The sequence below is a fragment of the Mustela lutreola genome, chromosome 3, assembly GCF_030435805.1.
Source record: "Mustela lutreola isolate mMusLut2 chromosome 3, mMusLut2.pri, whole genome shotgun sequence".
NCBI lineage: Eukaryota > Metazoa > Chordata > Mammalia > Carnivora > Mustelidae > Mustela > Mustela lutreola.
This window is the reverse complement of record NC_081292.1, coordinates 149,874,721-149,899,481: the sequence shown is the minus strand read 5'-3', so window position 1 is coordinate 149,899,481 and position 24,761 is coordinate 149,874,721. Positions and strand designations below refer to the sequence as shown.

Below are 24,761 nucleotides of genomic sequence, written 5' to 3'. Positions count from 1 at the left end.
CTCCAGTGACCCAAAACCTCTATGTGCTCCGTGAGGAAGACCTGGTCTCTGGACGCTGAAAGTACACTTAACGGTGGAGATTCAGGTAACAAGAATAACTCCAGGCCCTGACACCGGTAGAAGAGGCTTTGTTTAATTCAACCAATTTTTGAATCCATAGCTTGAAAGTCTTCAATACTGAGAAAAGGCTGAATAAGACCTAAACTAAAATTGTGTTATAGGGGTGCCTGGATGGCTCAATGAGTTAAGCATCAGCCTTCAGCTCAGGTCATGATGCCAGGGTCCTGGGATGGAGTCCCATATCAGGTTGCTCACTCAGTGGGGAGCCTGCTTCTCCCTCTCCCTCTGCCTGCCGCTCCCCCTGCTTGTGAGCTCTCTCTGACAAATAAATAAAACTTTAAAATAAGTAAGTAAAATTGTGTTATATGAGCATAAATTTGTATCACAATGTTTTCTAAACTCATCTAAATCCCTTATCTAATGTAAGTGTAACAGCAAACATTATTTAAAAAAAAAAAAGACCTAGCACCAACTAAGATATAATACTTTTACCTTATCCAAAAACAAGACAAAATATTAAACAAAAAGTCTTTCAGTCCACCATAATCTTAGGAGAACTTGAACAATCAGGCCCAGATTCACCTGTAGCCTCACCCATCTCTGCTCAGCCTTATGCTGTACTTACACGGGACTATTCCACATTCTCTAACACTCAGGGTACTCTGGTCTGTTTATGTCTTCATATACAATATCCATCTTCCTTTTCTGGCTTGGTAATGTCCATTCATCTTTCAAGTCACCTATACCGTAAGAACCCTTAGTGCCTTTAAGCAGAACTCATCACCAAGTAAGTTCTTACAGCATTTTCTACATACCTCTTCTGTGGTAGATCTTCAAAATCAGCTCAAGAGTTCCCTCTTCCAAGAAGCTTTGGGGCTCTTGCAGACATCCATGTCTGCCTTTATTCCTAGCCTTGCCATAAACTCTATCACATCACTTGGCTATTTCTACCACCCAATGGTTTATACAGCTCAAGAGCCATAGCTAAAACTTATATTCAGCATTTTACGGCCTCTACTTAGCCCACGCTCTGGAATAAAGTAATTTACTGATGTTGAGTAAATTAACATTCTTCCAATTTCCCAGTGACTGATAAGGGTCTATGTATTTACTTTTGTGTATTAATCGTTACCATCTGAATGAAAATATTTATCCTTATTTCACTTGTGTATTCTAGTTATCCCTCCTCCAATTTCTTAGAAACTTGCTATGACAGAGATTTTAAAACTAGAGAAATAGGTCAGAATTTTATTTTATTCAATGTAACAGCAGGACTATAATAATTTAATCCCACACATATCGCTAAAATGAAATTCAGGGATTTCAGTTAACAGTGGCCTACTGTGTCTGCCCACTTAGAAAGTGCCAGTCTTGAACAAGACAGAGTGTTTATCCTCATCACCCCAGAGCAGGCATTTTTATGCCCTCCTGGGCATCCACCCATTATCTAGAACCCGGCAAAACCAGCAATACCCCTTGTTTTCCAGGCTTTCCCTTCTTCCCCTACATACTAGCCCTATTACCTAAAACTCATGTTGTACACTACTGCAGCCCTCAATAGGAAGCAATCTGATAACAATAGCTACTCATGGTCTATACCTTCTGTTTATGATACAGATAATTCTCACAATAGTCCATATTACAGCTGAGGATATCCAGACTTAAATATACAAGTCACTTACTCAAAACTATACCTGGATTGGGATGCCTGGGTGGCTCAGTTGGTTAAGCGGCTGCCTTCGGCTCAGGTCATGATCCCAGGGTCCTGGGATCGAGTCCCACCCACATCAGGCTCCTTGCTGGGCAGGGAGCCTGCTTCTCCCTCTGCCTCTGCCTGTCTGCCTGTGCTCGCTCGCTCGCTCTCCCTCTGTCTCTGACAAATAAATAAATAAAATCTTTAAAAAAAAAAAACACTACACCTGCATAAAGACCTAAAGTGAGATTGCAGACTATGCGACTACAAAGCTGTTCTCTGTGACTACTCCAGTGGTCCTCAATCTTTCCCATGCATCAGAATTACTTAGAGGGCATATTAAAACAGATTGCTGGGCTCCATCCTCCCACTTTCATATTAAGCAGGTCAGGAGGGGGGGGGTCTGAAAATCTGCATTTCTAACACGTTCTCAATTGATATTGATCAGGGACCCACTGACTATATTACCATAACAATGTAAATCACTTTATTGAAGACATCTGGATAATTCAGTAGCCCTCAAGATGATTTGCTCTTGACAAAGGATATGCCTTCATAGGCTTCAAATAGAAAAATCTTCCTTCCTAATAGTAGATGTCTTCCTAACAGTAAAATCTTGTGTTCTGTGAGAGAGGTGAGACAGAAAGGGAAGAAATTAGTACTGGGGACATGTTCTTGAATGAGAAGATTCAAAAAAGGGTAGTTACAATAGCAATTCCCTAGAAATTTATGTGGAAGCTGAATGCAAGTAGTCAATTCTCATTTCCAATTCTAACTTCAACGTGAAACAAATGTCAGACAGCAGCCAGGAGAATTTCTAAAAAGAACATTGGCCATTATGACTTACTCTACCAGATCATTAAAACATATTATAGAAACACCACAAGCGGGACGCCTGGGTGGCTCAGTTGGTTAAGCAGCTGCCTTCGGCTCAGGTCATGATCCCAGGGTCCTGGGATCGAGTCCCACATCGGGCTCCTTGCCCTCTGCACGGAGCCTGCTTCTCCCTCTGACTCTGCCTGCCATTCTGTCTGCCTGTGCTCGCTCTCGCTCACTCTCTCTCTGACAAATAAATAAATAAAATCTTTAAAAAAAAAAAAAAGAAACACCACAAGCAAAACATTTTGATAGAAAAGCAGAAAAATCAATGGAATGGAATGCAATGCTCACTAGCACATGAATAAAAATAGGTTTAATACATAAGGATGCCATCTCAAATCAGTGGGGAAAAGACAAACTGTTCAATAGATTATGTTGAGGAAAAATTTTTTAAAATTTAGACTCTACCTCTTATCACAAAAGAATAAACTTCAGTTTGTTTCTGTCAAATATTTAATCTATCATAAATTTAAGATGAGACTTTTTTTTAAGATTTTATTTATTTATTTGACAGAGAGAGAGCATGAAAGCAGGGAAGTAGGAGAGGGAGAAGCAGGCTTCTTGCTGAGCAGGAAACCCAATGAGGGACTTGATCCCAGAACCCTGGGATCATGACCTAAACTGAAGGCAGATGCTTAACTGACTGAGTCACCCAGGCACCCCTAAAGTAAGAGAATATTTAAAAGACTTAACATACATGCATTTCTAAACAAAGCAAAGGAAAACACATAGAATTGTCTCTAATATAAAACTAGAACGCTAAAAATGCTTCCATAAACAAAGCTGCATGACAAATGATAAAACTGGGGAATATTTAGAATGCAAGACACAAAAGATTTTACATACTTAGTGTAAAATACATATTAAGAGCTTTTACAAAATAAGTAAGAGGAAAATAGAAACACAAAAGCATGAATTGAATTTTTAAAAGAAAAGCAAATGAAAAGTAAACATTTGAAAAGTTTCTCAAACTCAGTAATGATCTAGAAAAATAAAAATTTAAAATAATCCTAATCATTTTCCTATATCAGACTGGAAACCATCAAGGTTGACAACATAGAAATTCTTTTTAATCAAACTGGAAAAATGCAATGAATGCTCAGCAGTGTCAGGAAATGTGCCAAAATGTCAAACACAAAGTGCATTTTAAGTAGAGAAGGAAACAAATTGTTCAGACACTTGATATATTTCTATTGTGTATAATCCTGAGGACAGGTTTTTATTGACTCTCATTTAAAGTGTCCTTCACTTTCAAAAATGGAATTTTTAGAAAGGTTTTTGTTTAGTTATTTCAGAGATAGGTAGGTATGGAGGGGTGGGAGTGGGTAGGAACTGCTAGTTTTGCCCTTAGATTTTTTTTTTTTTTTTTTAACTATGAACTCTCTCCCTATTTGGAACAGTCTAGTGCAAAGAACAAGATACTGTTATTTTCATTAAATATACAAGTAATGTCTGGGAACTCAACGATGCTTGACAAATCTTTAAAATTGTCTGCATCTCTGAAATCACAAAATGGTAATGTGTGACAAGTCTTCATACTGTTCAAATAGCAGCCAGTCTCAGTAAGAATGCTTGTATTTATTGGAAAATGCACACCAGTTCAAAATGTGATTATAGTGGGCTACCCTCTTCTTTGATCACAGATTCCTTCTCTATGACCTTGACAGTTCTCACCAATTTTCAATAGTTTATGACCAGTGATAACCTGATTAGAATACCTTAAATAGGAAAAATGCAGCTGTTTACTTCTTTATGACCAAAGTAATAATCTGTGTTTCTTTGGAAATGGCATTAACAATTTTTAATTGAATGCGTATCCATGTGGAAATGAATCTGGCATGACAAGAATATGGCACCAACAAGCTCCCTGAGAAAGAACACCTTCATGCTGATGTCGCTTCACACTCCAGAACCAAGAGAATGTGTGCGGTCAAAAGAACTAACCTCATCAAGAATTTAGACAGGAAATGCTAACGTATTCAAACGGACTCACTTTGTTTTAAGACATGTATTATCAACAGACAAGGCATAAGCCGGTCTCATCTTAGATACCATTTTTAATATAAAGGGCTGATTATGGTTTACAGATCTGGGAAGTATACAGATCTGCTGCTTCAGTTTCCTGAAAAAGGAATGGAGTCTGAGCTGTGGATAGGGAAACTACAAAATAAAAACCTTGTCTTCTTATACATGAGGGGACTGGCTTGTAGGCTCAAAGATAAAGTCTTTTCATTAGGAACCACTGCCCATGATAGACTTAGTTGGTTATTTTTTCTTTTTTTTTTTTTTTTTCCTGGAGGAGAAAGGGATGATGAAGGTTTACAATAAATACACTGTGTGCTCATTATCTCCACATCTACCAGGTAGAGCCTTTTCTAGTGACTGTAAAGGGCCAGAAAGTCTGCTTAGAAAGAATCACATTCTAAGAACTGATGAGTTACAAAACAGCATTATGTATATTTGGGAAGCAATGATCCTTAATCAAATATTAACCACTACTTTACTGAATAAAAACTGAGAGTGGGCAGCTTAAACCAAACTTAGAAACTTTCATATGCTGATGTTCAAAAACATTAATAATTGAGCTATAGACATTTAATTGTGAAATTAATATCATAGGTAAGGAGTTGTATTAGTATTTCATGGTTTTACATATAAATACATCCAATTAATCCCAGGCACTAGTCTATGATAGGTATACTCATTTTCAGACGAATGAATGAATGGATGGATGGATGGGCAAGCAAGCAGATATACAGAAGTTAATTTGTCCAAATTTTCCTAACTATTCAGTGGGTGAGCCAGGATTGAACACCAGGTCTCCCTGAAATGCCAAGCTTATAACCCCAAAACACTCTCGGAATGCCTCTGATTTGTTACTTCACACAGACAACTTACTACTTAAGGCAACAAAGGTGACTGCCGGAGTCTGGTCAGAACAAGAGCAAGCTCCATGGTCCCCTGACATCAAACTGGCAGCTCTGTCCCATGCCTGCTGAGCCAGGGGCCTGGGAGCCCCAGCCACGAAAGGAGTAGGCCAGAACTACCTCTCGCTGCCATAGCAATGATCTTCAGGCCTCCTGGGTTGTTGGATACTCCCTTTAGGAATTTTCCTTTTGGCATCTCACTGGACCTTGCAATCTACTGCCCTAGTGAGGGCAGCATTCTTCAGTCTCACAATAATCATCCCAGGCTGAGAAAGACAGTTTTGACACTTGGTTCTGGCTAAGTAAAGTCAGTGCTAACAACTTCCCAAAGTCCAATGAGAAGAATTAATCTTAGGGGAAAGTGTTGAGGGGGTGGAGAAAGGGCGCAATCATATTTACAACTTCTATATTTGCATAAAGATTCTGAAAAGGTTCATTAAGGCATTTGAAAAACCAAACATGATGTTAACCAAGGGGGGAAAGAAAAAGGAAAAAAAAAAAAAAACCTCGAAACTGCATAGTAATTGGCATTTCAGAGATTTGGACTTTCCTTATTTTAAAACAGAGAGAGTATTGTTTACACTGCCTTGGAAGTTGTTCAAAGATGTGTATTTTTAATAAGATTGAATCATGTTTTCAATCCAGACAAAGTGATTTTATTCCATGAATACATTTTCCATGTACCATATAGTAATATTTTCAATACAATTAGCTGCCAGTGCCCAGCCTAGTGGGCACCTGACACATAGTAAGCTTTCAATAAATATCTGCTGAATGAAAACAAAACAAAATTAATGAGCTGTTGATACTTTCTGGATGATGCTTTATTCTTGTTATACTTAGTTACATATTTAGTAGTTTCAAACCCAATCCTCCATGACTAATTCAAACACCCCCTCTCAAAATCCATATCCGTCCTAAAGCTCAGCCTCTTCATCCTTCAGTGGAGCCCAAGATTTCCAGGCCTCATCCTCCCTGACCACAGCAAAAATTAATAACCAGAACTCTCCTTGTATCCAAACTTCCCCAGTACTGTTGGCAAAAGACCAAGCCTAGCCCAGGGACCACACAGACGGTATTTGAAAAAACGTGTACAGTACTTCCAAACCAAAAAGGTAATTACACACACAAACACCCAACCTCCCAGCTTACTCTAATAACTGACTACAAATGGTCCCTGACTTACAGTGGTTTGATTTACAATTTTTCAATTTTATGACGGTACAGAAGCAATATACACTTAGAAACCATATTTTGAATTCTGAATTTGGATCTTCTCCCAGGCTACAGGTTCAAGTATAGACTACACTTGATCTTAGCCAAAAGCCCAAGAAGCGATAACAGTATGCAGGTATAGAGATACTCTCTAGAGACGTGAGGCAGGGACGACACAGGTCCCAGTGGCCACATGATCACCACTGTAAACAACTGATACACTTAACAACCATCGTGTTGCTCACTTTCAGTACATAATTCAATATGTTACATGAGAGGGGGCCTCGGTTGAGCGTCTGCCTTCAGCTCAGGTCATGATCTCAGGGTCCTGGGATCAAGCCGGCATCAGGCTCCCTGCTAAGTGGGGGGCTTGCTTCTCCCTTTCCCTGTGCTGTGACCCTTGTCTGTGCTTGCTCTCCTCTGTCAAATAAATAAGTACAACCTTTAAAAAATATGTTACATGAGATATTCAATGCTTTGTTATAAAATTGGCTTTGTATTAGATGATTTTGCCCAACTGTAGGCTAATATAAGTGTTCTGAGCACCTTTGAGGTAAGCTAGACTAAGCTATGATATTCAATAACTCAGCTGTATTAAATGCATTTTTGACGTCCTAGATTTTCAATTTATGGTGGGTTTATTGGGACATAACCCCATCCTAAGTCTAAAAAAATCTGTATTTCTATCTCCCTCTAAGAATGTCCTTTCTTTGGCATGTCTTCCCCTGATGGCAAGTCACAGGACCTTCCACACAGATTTCTCCGAAACTTGGAAAAGCTTTCAGTTTCTAACTATAAAAAACTCTACAGCTGGTTTCCTCACTGCTGCAGAATTGATAGTCTTTCCGTTTTGGGATTATATTCACCCAAATCTAAAACTTACACCCTCTCATGCACAGTTAATGATTTCACTGGAAATAACCCAAATGTCTAACACTAACAGGTAAAATTTATTTTAAAAAATGTAAATACACACACAGGCAAACAAAAGTTTTGTTGCACAACTATTTCAAAAAGCAATTTTTTAAAAGATTTTATTTATTGATTTGACAAAGAGATCACAAGTAGGCAAAGGGGCAGGCAGGGTTGGGGTAGGGGACAGAGGAGAGCAGGCTCCCCGCAGAGCAGAGAGCCTGATGTAGGGCTTGGATCCCAGGGCCCTGAGATCATGACCTGAGCCAAAGGCAGAGGCTTAACCCTCTGAGGTACCCAGGCACTCCTCAAAAAGCAATTTTTAGAAAGATGAATTTATTTTAGAGAGAGAACATTAGCAAGCATGAGTTGGGGGAAGGGTGCAGGGAGAGGAGAGAGAAATCTCAAGCAGACTCCCTGCTGAGGACAAAGCCCAGTGACAACAAAACCAAGAGTCAGATTCTTCACCAACTGAGCCACCCACGTGCCCCACAAAAAAGCATTTTTAAATGTGTTTCAAATAACTGAAATAACTTATAATCCTGAAGAAAAATATGAAACTAATACACACGGTTAAAAATCTAAACATTGAGAAGTCTAGAAGGATGCATTCTATCCATAGCATTACCTAAACTTTATCTGAAAGAACACTGGTTTTAAGAGGTAAGTCACTGTTCTTCTGAAAAACAGATTTGGAAAATGTTACTTTCAATGTTTTCATGTTGGAAGTCCATTCTGTATATTCTATTAAAATCCCTGAAAAGACTTTAAAAGAAGAAGACAGACTGTGTTTCACTCATACAATCACAAAATTATTTGACCATGGAAGCTGTTCTTACAGGAAACAAGTTGACTTGTATCTTATTCAGAAGGCAGCTTGGAAGGGCACCCGGGTGGCACAGTAGGTTAAGCCTTGGATTCATAATTTCAACTAAGGTCATGACCTCAAGCCTCCCAGCAGGCTCCAGATGATGGAAGTGGAACCTACTTGAGATTCTCTCTCTCCCTCTGCCCCTCCCTGTGTGCAATCATGCCCTCCCTCTCTTTAAAAAAAAAAAAAAAGAAAGAAAGAAAAAGAAAAGAAGACGGTGACAGTGGCAACACCTTGGGAAATGCTAAAATTCAAATCATGTTAACAATTGTTATCTCTCCAGGTAGCCTCGATAATGATGATTTTTCTTTACATATTCCTATTGCTGTTAAATATTCTATAATAAGCATATCAATTTTGCAATCAGAAAAAAAAATCAGCAAAAAAGTGTTTAGTCCCCATTTACTGTCACTCCTACTATTATTTATTTTATTGCCTTTGCCACCACTGGCCATTCTAGGGGGAAAGGGTGGGGAACAGGAGAACAGATGCAAAGTGGTCTAACCAAATGGATTTTAAATGACATTTGGATTCCACTCAGATCTGCCACTGCCTGGCTGTGTGACCCTGGACAAATTACACTGGAAGCCTCAGTTCCTTTTCTGCACAATCTGGACAACAACTACATCTACTTTACAGAGTGATTAATGACTATTAAATGCACTAGCACCTGTCATGCACTTGACATAGTACCTGGTGAACAGTCAGTATTCAGTAAGTGCTCATGCTTGTATAACCAGTCCTATAAGCCACTGCCCATTGTTCCTAAACTACTATAATCCTGATCCTTTTAATTAGTGAAAATCTGATTTTTAAAATATTTGTTCAAACCCTTAAGTAACTAAGGTTCCATATTATTTTACATACTGTCTTATAAAACACATTATTTAAAAGAAAAATTACTGGGAATACCTTAATGCTCAAGAAACTTTCCAAGTGCAGAATCTATACATAAGTATAATTCATTCTGCCTAAAATTTTTCATTATACTTACTAAGAAAAGATCTTAATTATGTTAAGAAATTCTGAATAGTCTTGGGGTGCCTGGGTGGCTCAGTGGGTTGAGCCTCTGCCTCGGGCTCAGCTCATGATCTTGAGCCCTGCATTGGGCTCTCTCTCAGTGGGGAGCTTGCTTCCCCCTCTCTGACTGCTGCTCTGCCTGCTTATGATCTCTCTCTCTCTCTCTCTCTGTCTAATAAACAAATAAAATCTTTAAAAAAAAAAAAAGAAATTCTGAATAGTCTTTTTTGACATCCAAACTTACCTGCAAGAATATGAAAAATACTCTTGTATTACCAAAAAAAAGCAAACCCAGAAAAACATTAATAAGATTACTTAATTGTATTTGTTCTAATAAAGGGTTTTAGACAAGAGCATGCAGGGTTAACATATTAGCATAACATGCTAATATGCTGCCACCAGAACCTGAAGAGTTACAGCTTTATACAATCTAGAACAAATGTTGCCCATTAGCCTACCACCCTAAATGATACAGTCATTGTCGTCACTATGTTAAAAGAAAAAAAATTCTTCAATATGTGAGAGCCTATGTTTAGAATAGCATCTCAAATTCCCATTCCCTCTTTTGAATGATGTTCTTGTATATAACATTACAACAGAAAAATTTCAGTCACTACATATCATTCCTAACAAAATCAAAGAAATACAGTTTGAGTTACTCTCATCTTACAGAAAAGAAAAGTAAAATACTAAAATATGAGGCAATTCCCACAATGGCAAAGAGAAGAAACAATCAGAATTGCAATCACCTTGGTAACATATTCCTAACCTCAGAGGGAACAATTTTCTCCTCTAAAAATTTTGATTTTCATTAAGATTCGTACCCATTTTGTATTCAGTGTTCCAAGAATAACTTTCCTGCACCTGGCACAGAGACTTTCATGGGGGACTGATGAAGAAAACCAACCCCATCTTCCATTTCCTGGGAGAGAAAAATGAGAACAGACATGTTCTCTCGCTCCTTGGTTTCCATTTAGTACAGTAACAATGTCAGCACAACAAGAAGCTGTTTCCTAAAAACAGGTAATGTTTATAATTTAACAAGCAAAAACTGAAAGCCTGATTTGTGCTGGTGTTAATTCCACACTTTCATGCTCTGTAATTATCTTCTTCCACCACAGAGGAAATGGAGAGCCAATGAGGGAAAGAAAGTACCCAGACAACAAGTGGCAGAACAGAGATCAGGCTCTAAACCTTCCATCACCAAGTTCATTCTGCAACAGTGTTATTCTGGCTTCAGAGTGTTATTCTGGCTTCTGGATGGACCAGTTTTATTTGAAACCAAAAATAATGCTGGTAAATTCCTGAGAGCCAGGCGCACCGGTTCACCACAGTGGACAACTATAAAGTAGACTGCAGAGTTAAATGGAGAGAAGAAGCCTCGCTTAAAATGCTTTATGCAAGGCCGTACATCTGGACATACATTAAACTTTTACTTTTTCAAGGTTTTGGTTTGGTTTTTTTTCTGATGAGCTCTGGCTTAGAACTTCATTTGAAGACCATGTAAAATGTCGACTTGCTTTCAAAAACGTTCTTAGAAAAATAAAAAGAGCAAACTTGTTTTCTACTGTAATATTTGCAGTTTTGTACACATCTTGAAATATAACTTTCAAAAACACTGGGGAGAAACAGCACTCATACTGATTTTTCAACAATTTAATTTCTTCCACTCATGATATGTTTAAATGCTCAAGCCCTTCTTTCCTGAGCTGGCAGGAAACACCCTTTATTATTTGTTCTTATTCTTTAGCTACTATTGTTCACATCAAAAGTCTGATTGCTTACACCAGTAAAATAAGTGAATCAAAATAACAAGGCTCTTGACACTCTAGACTTTCGATTGTCAAGATTTTAGAATCTTGACACAAATTAGTGGAATTCTTATGCACTGATTAATCATGTAATTAATGACTAATTGCTTCATTCTCAAAACCTATATTCTGTAAATCAAATGTTACTCTATCATTATTTAAATAGGGATATTTAGGCTGTAAATAAACATTGAGTACTTATGTCCTGTTAAACAATCTTCCCCATGATGGCAAAATACTTGGTTTTGTCTAAGTTTGAGATGGAAACATTACTCAGAATTTTCACTTATACTGCTAATGGAATGTATATTTCTCTTATAAACACCACTGCAGGGCATAATGCTAAAAGATACTATCAGACTAACAATGGAATTTTGTGATAGAATCCTAAGAGGTTTACAAAAGCTCTTTAAATTGTGTAGCATTTGATGGTGGTTTAACAATTCATTTTGACTAACAGCTGCAAAAACTAACGTTAAATACTCAGTTTGACGCTTTCTGTAATTAAGCTTTTACCTCTCTAGTGAACAAGTAATCCACTGGTCTTCATCCCCAACACTGACCTCTTGCTCAGGTTCACACAAATTTAAATAATACCTATCCGATAATTCATCATTAGGTGTCTAGGTACATGTAGGAAATTAAATTAAAAACCAGCAGTATACACAAAAGAAGCCAAGAACATGGCTCTGCCTTCTAGGTTTTCACAATCTAGTTAGCTTAATTAAACATACCAGGAAAGTGTATTAGCTGAGTAAACTGTAAACTGTGTAAAGAATGCTAAAATGACCACGTAGTACTAGCAAAGAGTAGTGGTAGGAGGAATAAATCCATCAACAGTGGACTAGTTATGTAAGTCATATTTCATCCCTACAAAGACACAGTACACACCAGGGAGAAAAAATAGAGCTATTTATGTAGTTAAATGGAATAATTACCAAGTTATATGATTAAGTAAAAAAAGCAAGGTACAGAGCAGTATGGTGTATAAGAAACAATATGCACACATGCATTCATTTGCTCCTGAGTGTAAGGAGATGCCCTCTCCCGTATGGTAGCCAATAATTATATAAGGCTTTTCAGCACTGGATATGTGGCTAGTGTGATTAAGAATTTAAATTTCAATTTTATATAACTAAATTTCAAAACTGACTCAGTGCAAAATATTTTGTTAAAGACAACATGTGTGTTTTATAGAACCAGAATCATGTTAACTTTGTCTCGTGTAATATACCATTTAAACTGAATTTTTTAATGTAGTGTTTAAAAAATTTTAAACTGTATTTGTGGTTCCCATTATATTTCCATTGGACAGCACTGGTAAACAGTATCCTACCAGGATTCAAAAGAACTAGGGACACGGATTGCCTTAGAAACCTAGATGCCAGGAACCAAGTCACTAGACAGAGATCTCTCACTGCTTGGTCATTTTTCTCTTGAATTTTGTGCCATTTGGATATACTGCCTATTAAAAAAATAATAAGTAAGTGCTGTGACCTACAAACACCAGTGTAAAGAATGACTGTCATCAGAATAATTATCAATGATATTTTGCATGGAATCTCTCCCCCCAAAAGCATATATGGTTTGAAGAGGTTATACATGGTCTTTGGCAGAAAATGCTCTTTGGTAATCTAAGATCACAGAACTGTTTCACAAACTAACAGAACCGGAGTTACCAAATGAGCCCAAGAGATTAAAGACTTCAAGCCTCAAACTGCTTAAACTAACAAAACCACTGCCTTTTCTTTCACCACCAGAGACTGTTCTATTCTTCATTTTTCCACTCATCAAACATATTATCCATTTTCTTGTTCCCTTCTTCATCTATATCCCCAAATAAAAACTTAATTATCTCTACATTTCCATTTAGCACTGAGTGTATCTACTTGGCTAATCAAAGAAGGGGGTAAAAACTAGGAAATAGTCCCCTTTACAACCCAAAAATTTTAATTTTTTTCCATGAAGCAGTAAGGTAAAAACATAAGCAGATCACAAAGGGCTCAAGTAAATGAGTACTATATACAACTGAGTTACACTTAATATATTTAAATATAAAATGAAAAATGAGATTGCATATATACAGGGTATTAGTTCTTTCAAATTTCCCCATCTTATTTTAAAACCCAATACTTGAGAAATTTTTTCTGCTTTGACATAGCTGATTTTTTAAGATTTTATTTATTTATTTGAGAGAGAGAGAGCACACAAGAGCAGGGTGAGGGGCAAAGGGAGAAGCAGACTCCCCACTGTGCTGGGAGCCTGATGTGGGTTCAATGATGCTTAACCTACTGAGCCACCCTGCCGAGCTCACTTTAGAGCTTAAAATGCATATATCAATGAAAACTGCGTTTTGGGGGGTTGTTTTTGTTTGTTTGTTTGTTTTTGTTTTTGTCTTTTTTTTTTACTCTTTGAATGAAAACTGGTTTTAATTATCAGTGTTAAGTTTAAGGGAGAAAGTCACACCATTCTCAATTACAAAGCACAACTCTTCTTTTCTCACACCTCAAGTATGTCTGACATAGGGCTTCATTCATTTTGAGGAAATTCTCCTAAGAGAATGTGTGCAAGAGCATCCACAACTCAGCCCAAGAAAGACAGGTTCCTCACCAGTCACACATATCACACACCAGAATGACTCATCAGCACAATAAGTAGAGGTTTTGACTAAGTTTGATTCAGAGAGCAAGGCATTCTGGATAGCTTTTAACTATTAAAACAAAATGGCCAAATGCCATAATTTTTAAAAACTGCTTCTTGACTGGAAATCATATGAAATTCCCTGTGAAGATCAACAGACGGTAAAAGATGGAATTAAATAGCCATCACGGTACTGCTCCCCTGCCTCCCAGGCTGTGTATACCTTTAGCACAAACAATCATTTCTTAGTTTCCCAATGCTGATACCAACAGTGTTTTTGTGTTCAAACCACTCTAATTATCTGTAGGGTTCAGACACCTTGTCTCTTAAATTTTTCTAATCCAAATCCATGATATTCAAATATTCATCACCACCAACATGATGTGTTTAATATCTGGAAGAATAAAAAAAAAATGGATTTGGTTTACCAAAAATTATAGCAAATATCCCTTGAACACCTTCAGATAACTTTTAGAACTGCCATTAATTTGAACTTATATAATCTGCTTAGTGTCCTAAATCCCTATGATTCACAAAAACATGAAAATTGAATGTGGTGCATCCCCAACATATATATGAAATCCTGAATATGATTAGAAAAACTCTAAGGATGCCTGAGTGGCTAACTCAGCTGCCTGTGGCTTAGGTCAAGGTCCCAGGGTCCTGGGATGGAGCCCGACATTGGGCTCCCTGATCAGCAGGGAGCCTGCTTCTCCCTCTCCCGCTGTGGCTCCCCCTGCTTTGTTGTGTCAAATAAAAAAACAAAATCTAAAAAAAACAAATAAAAACAAAAGAAGAAAGAAAGAAAGAGAAAAGAGAAAGAAAAACCCTAAAAACGCAATTAGTAAATTCAAGTCTATACCACTTACAGCTACCAAGTTAATTGAAAACATGTTCCTAGGCTTCACAAGCATACCAACACAAAGTTCAGAACTAAATTTTCTTAGCATCATCTAAGAATGAATTTCCTATGTTCCTTTCTACATACACACAGGATCACAGACAATTAGACATAAGGTAGACATTGCTCCTTTCAGACAAGGTTGCATTTCAAAAATGATATATGGTAAACTGGAGTAAATTACAGGTTGGAATAAGTTCTAGATAAAAATTTGTCCCAATTAAAATGTGAGGTGAAGGGGCGCCTGAGTAGCTCAGTCATTAAGCATTTGCCTTCCACTCAGGTCACAATCCCAGGTCCTGGGATGGAGCCCTGCATTGGGTTCTTTGCTCAACAGGAAGACTGCTTCTTCCTCTCCCCTCCCACGCCCCCCCCACTTGTTTACCCTCTCTCCCAGTGTCTCTCTTTGTCAAATAAATAAATAAAATCTTTTAAAAAATATATGACAGGAAAATCAGTCTATTTCTCCTTTCAGACCATTCATGTTTGTCTTTCAAAAGAAGTCCTATCTAACTTTCCTGCAGGGGGAAATGTTCACAGATAATAAAACTATCATGGTAAAACCTGCCCTCTTTCAGAGAAAGAGAAAACTGCAGAAGGCTGGTAGCATGGGATCATAACAGAAAATTTAAAAATTAGTTTATTTTCATATGCTAAAATTCTTTTTTCTGCTACCTCCAGCTTTGCTCTCCTAAAGGAGAGCAAAAAGATTTTCATTTGAAATTAAAGCATTTAGCTGCTTTCTGGGAATGGATATCTTAAATAAAAGTTAAAGACTGGAAGAATCCATGCCCGTAATCTAGTAGGCACTTAACTCGGGAGTTTTGCTGTCAGCAAAAGATCCAGTCATGGATATCCAAGAATATGGGGGCTGCCTAAGATCATGAGGTCCTTTAAGACATTCACCATGTCTCTTTCCTAATTCTATTAAAGCAATGATACTTGACTGGCAGGCACAAAAGAACAAGAAACAAAGGGTTGCTCCTCTCTCTGACACTTCCACTTTAGCACAAAGGAAATAATTAATTCAGCAGCTCTTATAATTATCTTGACCACTGTTGACTTAATTTGGCCTAGAAATTACAGCAGGTCCATTAAACATGGGAATGGTAGGGTGGTAGCCATGTTCCAATTTAGCAACTCAATTTCCTGTTTTTCCAGCAGATCTGATACACAACTGTAGCAGCTGTTAAAATTCTGGCTCCTATCACCACTACTCCCCTTGGGGTCATCTCATACTTCCTCACTTCCATTTCTCCAGAAATAATAGCATGTGTGCACGTATGTAAGAGAGATGAAAACCCTCAAGGCCTGGTGATAAAGGTCCCATTTAGGTTTCAGCATCTTAACTCTACTTCCTTATAAGTATATCTTGGTATAGGTGCTGAAACTGTAACCTAGGCTACAAAATGAAATGGTATATTAAATTTTTAAAAGTACGGTGGAATGCATGCTTTCATGTTAATCCTCCAAATTAATCACATTGAAAAACAATGCACTTTTCCCAATGACACTACCATTTAAAAAATATATTCTGATGTCACTGGCGTTCAACCGTGTTTAAAGTCAGCCTACACACTAAAGAGAAAATCAGAATCATTATGGGCACATCATGACCCTAACTGTTATAATTCAGGTGCTTTTTCAACCCCACTTCAAAGGGTTGCCCCTGAACCACTTTGGTTATTTTCAAAAGTCAGCCACCCCCCCCATGGCATTTCACTCTTAATTCCGTTCAAAGTAATTTTCTGCAAGTCTGAGGCAATTACAAAAAAATAAAAAAATAAAAAATAAACCTCTCTCCTATTAACCAGACAGCTGTAGTCCCCGTTTCCCACGGTTTCGCTTTGGGCATTTTGGGTTGCCCGCAGTCAGCAGACGATTCCCCTTCCGAGGGATCGTCATAGGGCCAGGTGTAGCCACACAGCCAGCATCACACGGCCTGCATCAAGCACCTCGCTTCACCTCCTCAGGAGGGCACTCTGTCATTTCACGTCATCACCGGAAGGGATAGGTGCCTCGTTAGCGCAGTAGGTAGCGCATCAGTCTCATAATCACAGGAAGGGTGAGTACAGTCCTGTACTGGGGGAGGGTGGGGCGGGGAATAGTGAGTGCATGCGTGAACACACCCGGGGGTGAGAGAGACCAACCACATCCACATAACTTTTATTACATATAATTTGGAGTCTTTCTCCATCGGATGGGGATCCCCAAATGTCAGGGGAGGACCAAGCGAAGCCAGTGGCAGGAGGGTGGTGGAAGAATTCACCTTTAGCAGAACAAAGGAGGGAGCAAGTTTTATGGAATAGGGTTGGCCCCAGGACCGCAGAGGAGAGACTGCAAGGAGGCAATGGGTGGGGCCTACTTTTAAAGAGGGAAAGTGAGGAAGTCTGGGGATGTATGGAACTTTCCCTTTTGGGTAACTATGCCAGTTTATAAGTAGCCCACTGGTTAGTTAGGGCCTATGGACATTTAGGGGGCAGGGGGTGTCACCTGATGGGCCTGTATTTATCCAAGCGGTCTCTGTGGACCCTCTGTACATTCCATTGCTCCAACCTGTTGCCCCAAAGTGACCTCTACATGTAACTTTAAATTGTTATGGCTATTCTGTTTTATGATCAGTTATGTGGTTAATCTCTTACTGTGCCTACCTTATAAATGAAACTTTATCACAGGTGTGTATGCATGGGGGAAAATGGTATGTATAGAAGGTTCAGTACTATCCCCAGTTTCAGGCATCCACTGCAGGCTGGCACATATGGCACATGCCCCACCCCCCATAAAGGGGTGGGGGAGGAAGATTACGGTACTTTCTAATTGTGTGCATTATCTCTGAAGCTCTCATTTCAGTGGGCAAAGTGTTTCTAATAGGGCGAGAACGAGAGTAACTAGGGAGAATTAAAATGAGGGATTCTGAGGCAGTTCTCCCCCCCCCCCCCATTTCTCTAGCACCTCCATTCTCTCCGCCTCATAACCACAACCCTGAAAGCCTTAAGGGGGCTCTGTTTTTTCTCTGAAGAGTAGGCAGTTAAGAAACCGACCTGATTCGGTAGTACATGTGTTCTCTTCCCACCAAATTTCTGAAGGCTTGTTTCTGAGCAATTTCCCTCAGCTATATAGCATGAAAAACCCAAATGTAATCAGGATATTGCCCAACACAGGGCACAACACATATTCGAAACCCAAATACCTTAATTTATTGCCAATGAAACCTGGAAATTCTGACCTTAGTAAGGATTTATCATGATGTAAAATGTATTAAAACTTACAGATAGTACCAAGTTTTTAGCTGTCTAGGAGCTGAGCTGAATAGACTTTTTCTCCTGCCATGGCATTCTTTGCTGTCTTAATACTGACATGACCATCCCAATTAAAGTACTTACTCTGTCAAATTACTCCACATTTTCACTCTTCAGCTTTTTTCTTAAGTCTAAACCCATTTAAATAGTTTTAACTTATTTACATTTATGAACACTGTGAACCTAAGCTATATGAAAATAATAATACATTACCCCAAGCTCACTCTAACATTTCTCTAAAGACTAGTCAGTCTTTGAGAAGCTTTTCCAAGGGATTCATTCCTCAGATATGAAGTTTATATGCAAAACTGAAGACATTTGGCCCTTTATAAATAGTCCTGGGAAACTTCTTTCTCCCATACTTTTAGTTTATTTTTACTGTAACAGATGGGGGAAAAATTTAGGAAAGCAGTCTTAAAAAAAAAAAAAAAAAAGAGCCTTACAACAACTATCATACTAATGTTAGAACACTGAAAACTTACAGATATGAAATATCTTTAACAACAACAAAAACACTTGCTGGAAGTTATAAAGGCAGTTTGACTTAACTCATAATGTAGGTATAGACTCAAAGACCTAGAAAGCAACTCCTTCAACTTTGCTCCTAAACATCTAACTATGTATCAGTCATTTTTCATGAAAGTGTCTTCAGCACATGAAAGAGAAGTTTAGGACTTCTCTTTAAAATATATTCCAATATCATATGTTAAAATTCTATAGTGCTTGCCAAAGGACCATGCCTGTCTTCACTTTAAAAAAAATCAATCACTAATCACCATGCTGCAAAATTTCTTACTGTAAGATATATTTTGTTACATGCAAACAGAACATTAATCATTTTCTTCCAATTTAAGTTTAATACTTAAAGTCCTCCTGCCAGGGGGACGTGAGTGGCTCGGTTGTTAAGTGTCTGCCTCTGGCTGAGTTGTGACCCTGTGTCGAGTCCTACATTGGGCTCTCTCCTCAGCAGGGAGCATGCTGTTCCCTCACCCTCTCCCCCTGCTTGTGCTGTCTGTCTATCTCTCTCTCTCTCTGTCAAATAAATAAAATCTTAAAAAAAAAAAAAAGGTCCTCCTGCCAGTAAATAAATTTGAATAATCACTATTTCATTTATCAATTTCATAAGTTAGGCCAAGAGGGTCTGCAAACTTTACTAAGACTACAAGGTAAATATTTTTAGCTTTGCAGGCCATATGATCTCTGTCTGGACCATTCTGCTACGACTGGAAAGCAGTCACATAATATGTAAATGAGTGGGTATTGCTGTGTGCCAATAAAACTCTACAGAAACAGAGGATAAGAGATTAATATCCAGAATATGTACAAAACATTCAACAACCTAACATTCAACAACATTCAACAACCAAAAAAGCAAACCCAACTAAAAATAGGCAAAGAACTTACATAGACATTTCTCAAAAGAAGATATACAAATAAACAATAAGGACATGAAATGACACTCAGCATCAGTAGTCATTAGGAAAATGCAAATCAAAACTACGATGAGATGCCACCTCACACTCATTAGAATGGCTACTATTAAAAAGAAAGAAAGAAAGGAAAAGAAAAGAAACAGAAACCAACAAGGACTCTTGCCCACAGTTGTTGGGAATAGCATCACCAATATGAGAAAGACTACGATCGCCCTCAAAAAATTAAAAATAGAATTACCATTTGATCCAGCAATTCTACTTCAAAAGAATTGAAAACAGGCTCTTAAAAAGATATTTGTACTATGGTGAGTGCTGTGAAGTATGTAAACCTGGCGATACACAGACCTGCACCCCTGGGGCTAATAATACATTATATGTTTATAAAAAATAAAATTATGAAAAAAATAAATAAATAAAATTTTTTAAAATAGATATTTGTATACTATGTTCCTAGCAGCAATATTCACAATAGCTAAAATAAGGAAGCAACCCAGTGTCCATCCACAGAGAAATGGCTAAGCAACATGTAGGCTATTATTCAGCCCTAAAAAAGGAAATTTTGATATATGATACAATATGGATGAACTCTGAAATCATTATACTAAGTGAAATAGGCCAGTCACAAAAATATATATACTTTTTGCTTCCACTTATACAAGCTACTTAGAGCGGTCAAAATCACAGAGAATGGTGGCCACCAGAGGACATGACAGAGAGGAGTGATGTTCAATGGGTATGAAGTTTCAGTTCTGTAAGATGAAGAGAGTTCTGGAAACGGATGGTGGTGCTGGATGCACAACAATATGAATGAACCAATGAACTGTACATTTTATAATGTTTAAAATAAATCTTGTTATATGCATTTTACCATCAACGACAACAAAATTAGGGTTAAAATCAAATAGGTGGGGTGCCTGGGTGGCTCAGTTGGTTAAGTGACTGCCTTCAGCTCAGGTCATGATCCCAGAGTTCTGGGATCGAGCCCCACATCAGGCTCCCTGCTTAGTAGGGAGCCTTAAAAATCTCAAAAAAAAAAACACAAATAAAAGTAGGTGAAGGGCCCATTTCAGCCTTCTGGACTTACTTTGCTGGGCCTTAATTTGCTGATCAGAGACAAACTACTGTATATTAAGCTTGAAGCATAAACAATGTTTTAAAGCTAACATGAAAGTACAATTTCTATGCTAACATCATGTTCTTTTCCTACATAATTTCTTTGGTAAAGCTCTTAACATCAGGAACCAATCTCCTAGTGATTAAAAAACGTGTTTTACATAAAGTAAGGGCTTGCAAGTTTTCACTAATTAATTAAATGAAAGCAGCTGTCTTAATAACATAAGCGTGGCATTTATAAATACACCTGGCATTTCAATATTGTAATAAGATCATAACGTTATTGAATATCCTCTAACACACTGAGAGGAAATTAGACTTTGGACTAAAAGTCTAACATTACCTTAACTTCATTTGTCTTATTTGGTAATTGAATATTCCTACTTTTAAAAGTGCACTATAAATTTAATAGCCATCTAATAGCAAAAATAAGCAGCTTGCCATATGACAAAAGAAGGCTATCAGTTAACTATAAATTAAATCATCCCAAACACGTGAAAATGTTCAATATTTTGAAGACATAAACCAAACTTTTAAGTTCTTTTTAAATCCTAGGCATTGGGGTTTTTCATATGCATTAGAATTTGTAGGAGTCTTTAAAAATATAAAAATGATTTTAGAAGAGTCCAGGCAAGACACTTACAAAGCCACTCTAGATAAAAAATACTCTGGCCATTCAGAGTAATTAATAGGGGCAAACTCCGGGTGCCAACTTGCCTCCTGAGGAAGAGCACAGGTATGGGGATCAGATCTTGTTTCTGTTACTCTTTCACCACTTAAAGTTGAGTGCCTTTGAGTTTGTTAGTTCAGCTCTTAGAGCCTGGGTTTCCACAACTGCAAAGTGGAGTTAATATACTTCCTCTGAAAGGAGTAGCAAATTTTTTTAAAAATATTACTATAAAGCAACTAAATGGAATCTTTACAGAAGCAAACTAAAGCTGAAAGTGAGGATCGGGAGTTGCCTGAAAATGATTAATAGCAATGCTCATTCCATCACCTCCATCTCAGATGTTAACACCTACTTAATCATTGGCTCTCAGAACTGATAGCACCTTACATTCACTGGAGCAGCATTTAAAACCTCTCCACAGCTTGTCCCAGCATAGGCCAAATAAAACCAGAACAGGTATCAGGTGTGACAGCATGGTGTTAAAGATCCCTAGGTAATTCTCTTGTTGAAACCTCAGCTAAGATACTCAACTTCTAAATAGTCAACAAATGTTAGCTTACAAGAATTCAGTTTATACAATCAGTAAAATTTTAGAGCCTGTAATGCACCCAAATAACAGCCTTAAAAAGTCGCCACTAAATCAATTAATTTTTTCTACATCTTCAATGAACTCCATAGCTCCAAAGCTGCAAAATTATAAAGCAGGTTTTTTACCCTGGTCTATGCCTAAAAATCTGTTCCGAAATCAAAACATTAGCATCACTCAAAGTAAGGCTAACTACACTTTTGACATTAAAATTCAATGAATTAAAAAAGGAAGGGGGGTATCCGTAGGGGAAGTTACAAACACAAGCAGTAGCAGTTCTAAAGATAATGTACCCAAACTGACTCTGTGAAATTTAAATGTATCTTACAGTGGTCAGGAATAGATTTTAAAAAAATTTTTATAAAGGCAACGAACCAGGCAACCAAAGTCCTGGGTTTTCCTTCAGATTTTGCCACTCAATTGTTCTGGGACTTCAGCATTTGCATAACATAGAATTGCACTAGATTTCTTTAAAATGACCTGTTAAAACAATGTAAAACTTGGAGGGATTCTTTAGAGCAGGGATATCCAAGGAGAACTAAACTAGGCCTCATGGGTTATTAGAGTCATGAGTCATGGTTTAATTAGTTTTGTAGTAAGGAATTTACTTCCCAAACCCAATAATTTATTGTAACATTGAGATTGCTCCCTGCCACCTCCCATAAGCCCCTATCTAGGATACTTTTTTTACCCCACAATTAAATCATTTTTAATGTTTTGAGGGTTTTTGATAAAAGAAACAAAAGCAATACTGCACTGAATATTCAACAAACATAATAGGAACTTGGGATATGTGAAGGAACAAGATAGAAAAGTGAAAGATGACACAATTTTTTTTAATGTTTATACTTTGCAGATATTGATCACTTCTCTAAATAGAATGCAAGATAAAATGATACAGTCTAGATAAGATGTTGAAGCATTTTTGCAGATGTCCCTCCTCAAATTTGGAGAGGGTCAAATTCCTTAAAAGTATTTTCTTCATAGTTGAAGAATTAGATAAAGCAGTTTTGTACATTATTTTCAAGAATGTATCAGTTTAACCTTTAAATTCTCAAAAGTGAAATCTGAAATATCTTAACTGTCGTCCTGTTTATCATTAGATAGCTCTTTCCACTAAATTCCAAAGCCATCTCATCTCACCTATTTTACTAAAGAAGTATTGATTTCTGAACACCAGTAAGTGTATTTCCTGTACAAGCATATGCTGTCTTTTTTAATTGTTCCTTAACTTAATCCATTTTCAAATCCACCGTTGTTGTTGTTTTCTTAAAGATTTTATTTATTTGAAAGAGAGAGATCACAACTAGGCAGGGAAGCAGGCTCCCTGCTGAGCAGAGAGCCCAATGCAGGGCTGGATCCCAGGACCCTGAGATCAGGACGCGGGCTGAAGGCAGAAGCTTAACCCACTGAGCCACCCAGACGCCCCAAATCCACCGGTTTAATACTATCTTACTTTGTGCCCCTCAAATACATTTCCGTATTCCGGAAAATTGTTTCATCTTCAATTCACGTATCTCTGCAGTTTCATTTAGAGGCTCATGCTTTTATGATTAAGATCTTTCAACCAATGTATTTCTTTACACATCCTGATGTGAGAATAAATGGAAGTATGTATATTACTGAACAATGAAAACACTGGAAAAATAATAGGAACGGAAGTCAGCAGTAACTGGGCTATTTGCAGAGGGGAGAAGACAATTCTAACAAATGAAAGAATTAATTCATACTCTACATGTTTCCTCTACGTAAGCGTTATACAAAATATCTTTTATATTAGTCATGTTGCTTTGAGACTTTTCCATGTTTCCTCTAGACAACTGCCAATGTTCGCATGGTCTCTGATGAATAAACATGCTGTGACTTGCTTCTAAGGAAACGCCTGTCATGTTCCAGGGAAAAATTACTTCTCTACTCTTAAATCAGGGAAACTGCACAACACTCATTCATTAGTTACAAAGTCCATTTTTCCTTAACGTTTCTTTTCTGGAAATCATTCCAGAAAATGCTCTTTAGAGCATTAGAGACTTCAGATTAACTATCACAAAAGAAACTGAGTTGGGGGAATATATGTAGGAAAAGTTATATTACATCAAAGGGGTTCCCACTTCAGAATCTCAAAGAGTGCCCATGTTCAGCCTTCACTGTTTACCAAGACGAAGGTTATTTTCAGGTTCTCCCCATCTCTTGCAGAACTACCTGTTCTCATTACTGTTTACCCAAACGCTTAGCAAGGTGATGATTAGCATATCTGGCAGGAAGACATGCTTCATTTAATATTAACTCACCATGTGACAGCCCCTTCCCCTCCAATCTCTCTTCAAACACGTGAGGACACAAAGAAAAGTATCGTTGTTTGCAGTCTGACTTTGCGCTACGCTTTGGCACCAGCAATTGGCCACAGGCACACACACCCCCCGTCGGAGGCGCTCACCCTGCCGGGGCCCGGAACTGTCATGCGGGCTGACAGCTGGTACACCCTCCCGGGGCCCTCCACCGCTCGCAGTCACTTTGACACTGCTCACCTGCCCGGGCCTCAGCCCTCGGCCAAAGAAACTTTCTTCCCCCTTCCCCAGAGCTCACTTACAGGTATCGTCCGCCGCGCTTCCAGGGCACCAAACAAGGGGCTCTTTGTTACAGTTTCTGCTCCAGGACTCCTCACCCAATTCCTGGCATTCAGCTGCCCTTCAGCAACTCCGAGCAGCCCCGGTAGAAAAGCAATCAAAACTAC

The 24,761-nt window shown here is 38.1% G+C and overlaps 1 protein-coding gene across 9 annotated transcripts in view; it reads right to left on the bottom strand.

Moving 5' to 3' along the window:
* Positions 1-24,761, bottom strand: part of COBLL1 (cordon-bleu WH2 repeat protein like 1) — a 171,405-nt gene that overhangs the window by 145,234 nt on the left and 1,410 nt on the right. Inside the window, exon 1 of one of the 9 annotated variants that reach the window (XM_059167155.1) lies at positions 24,618-24,750. The exons of the other annotated variants lie outside the window; for them this stretch is intronic. The gene's annotated coding sequence lies outside the window, so the exon portion shown is untranslated. Of the gene's footprint in view, positions 1-24,617; positions 24,751-24,761 lie in introns of those variants that run through there. 9 annotated transcript variants of the gene reach the window in all.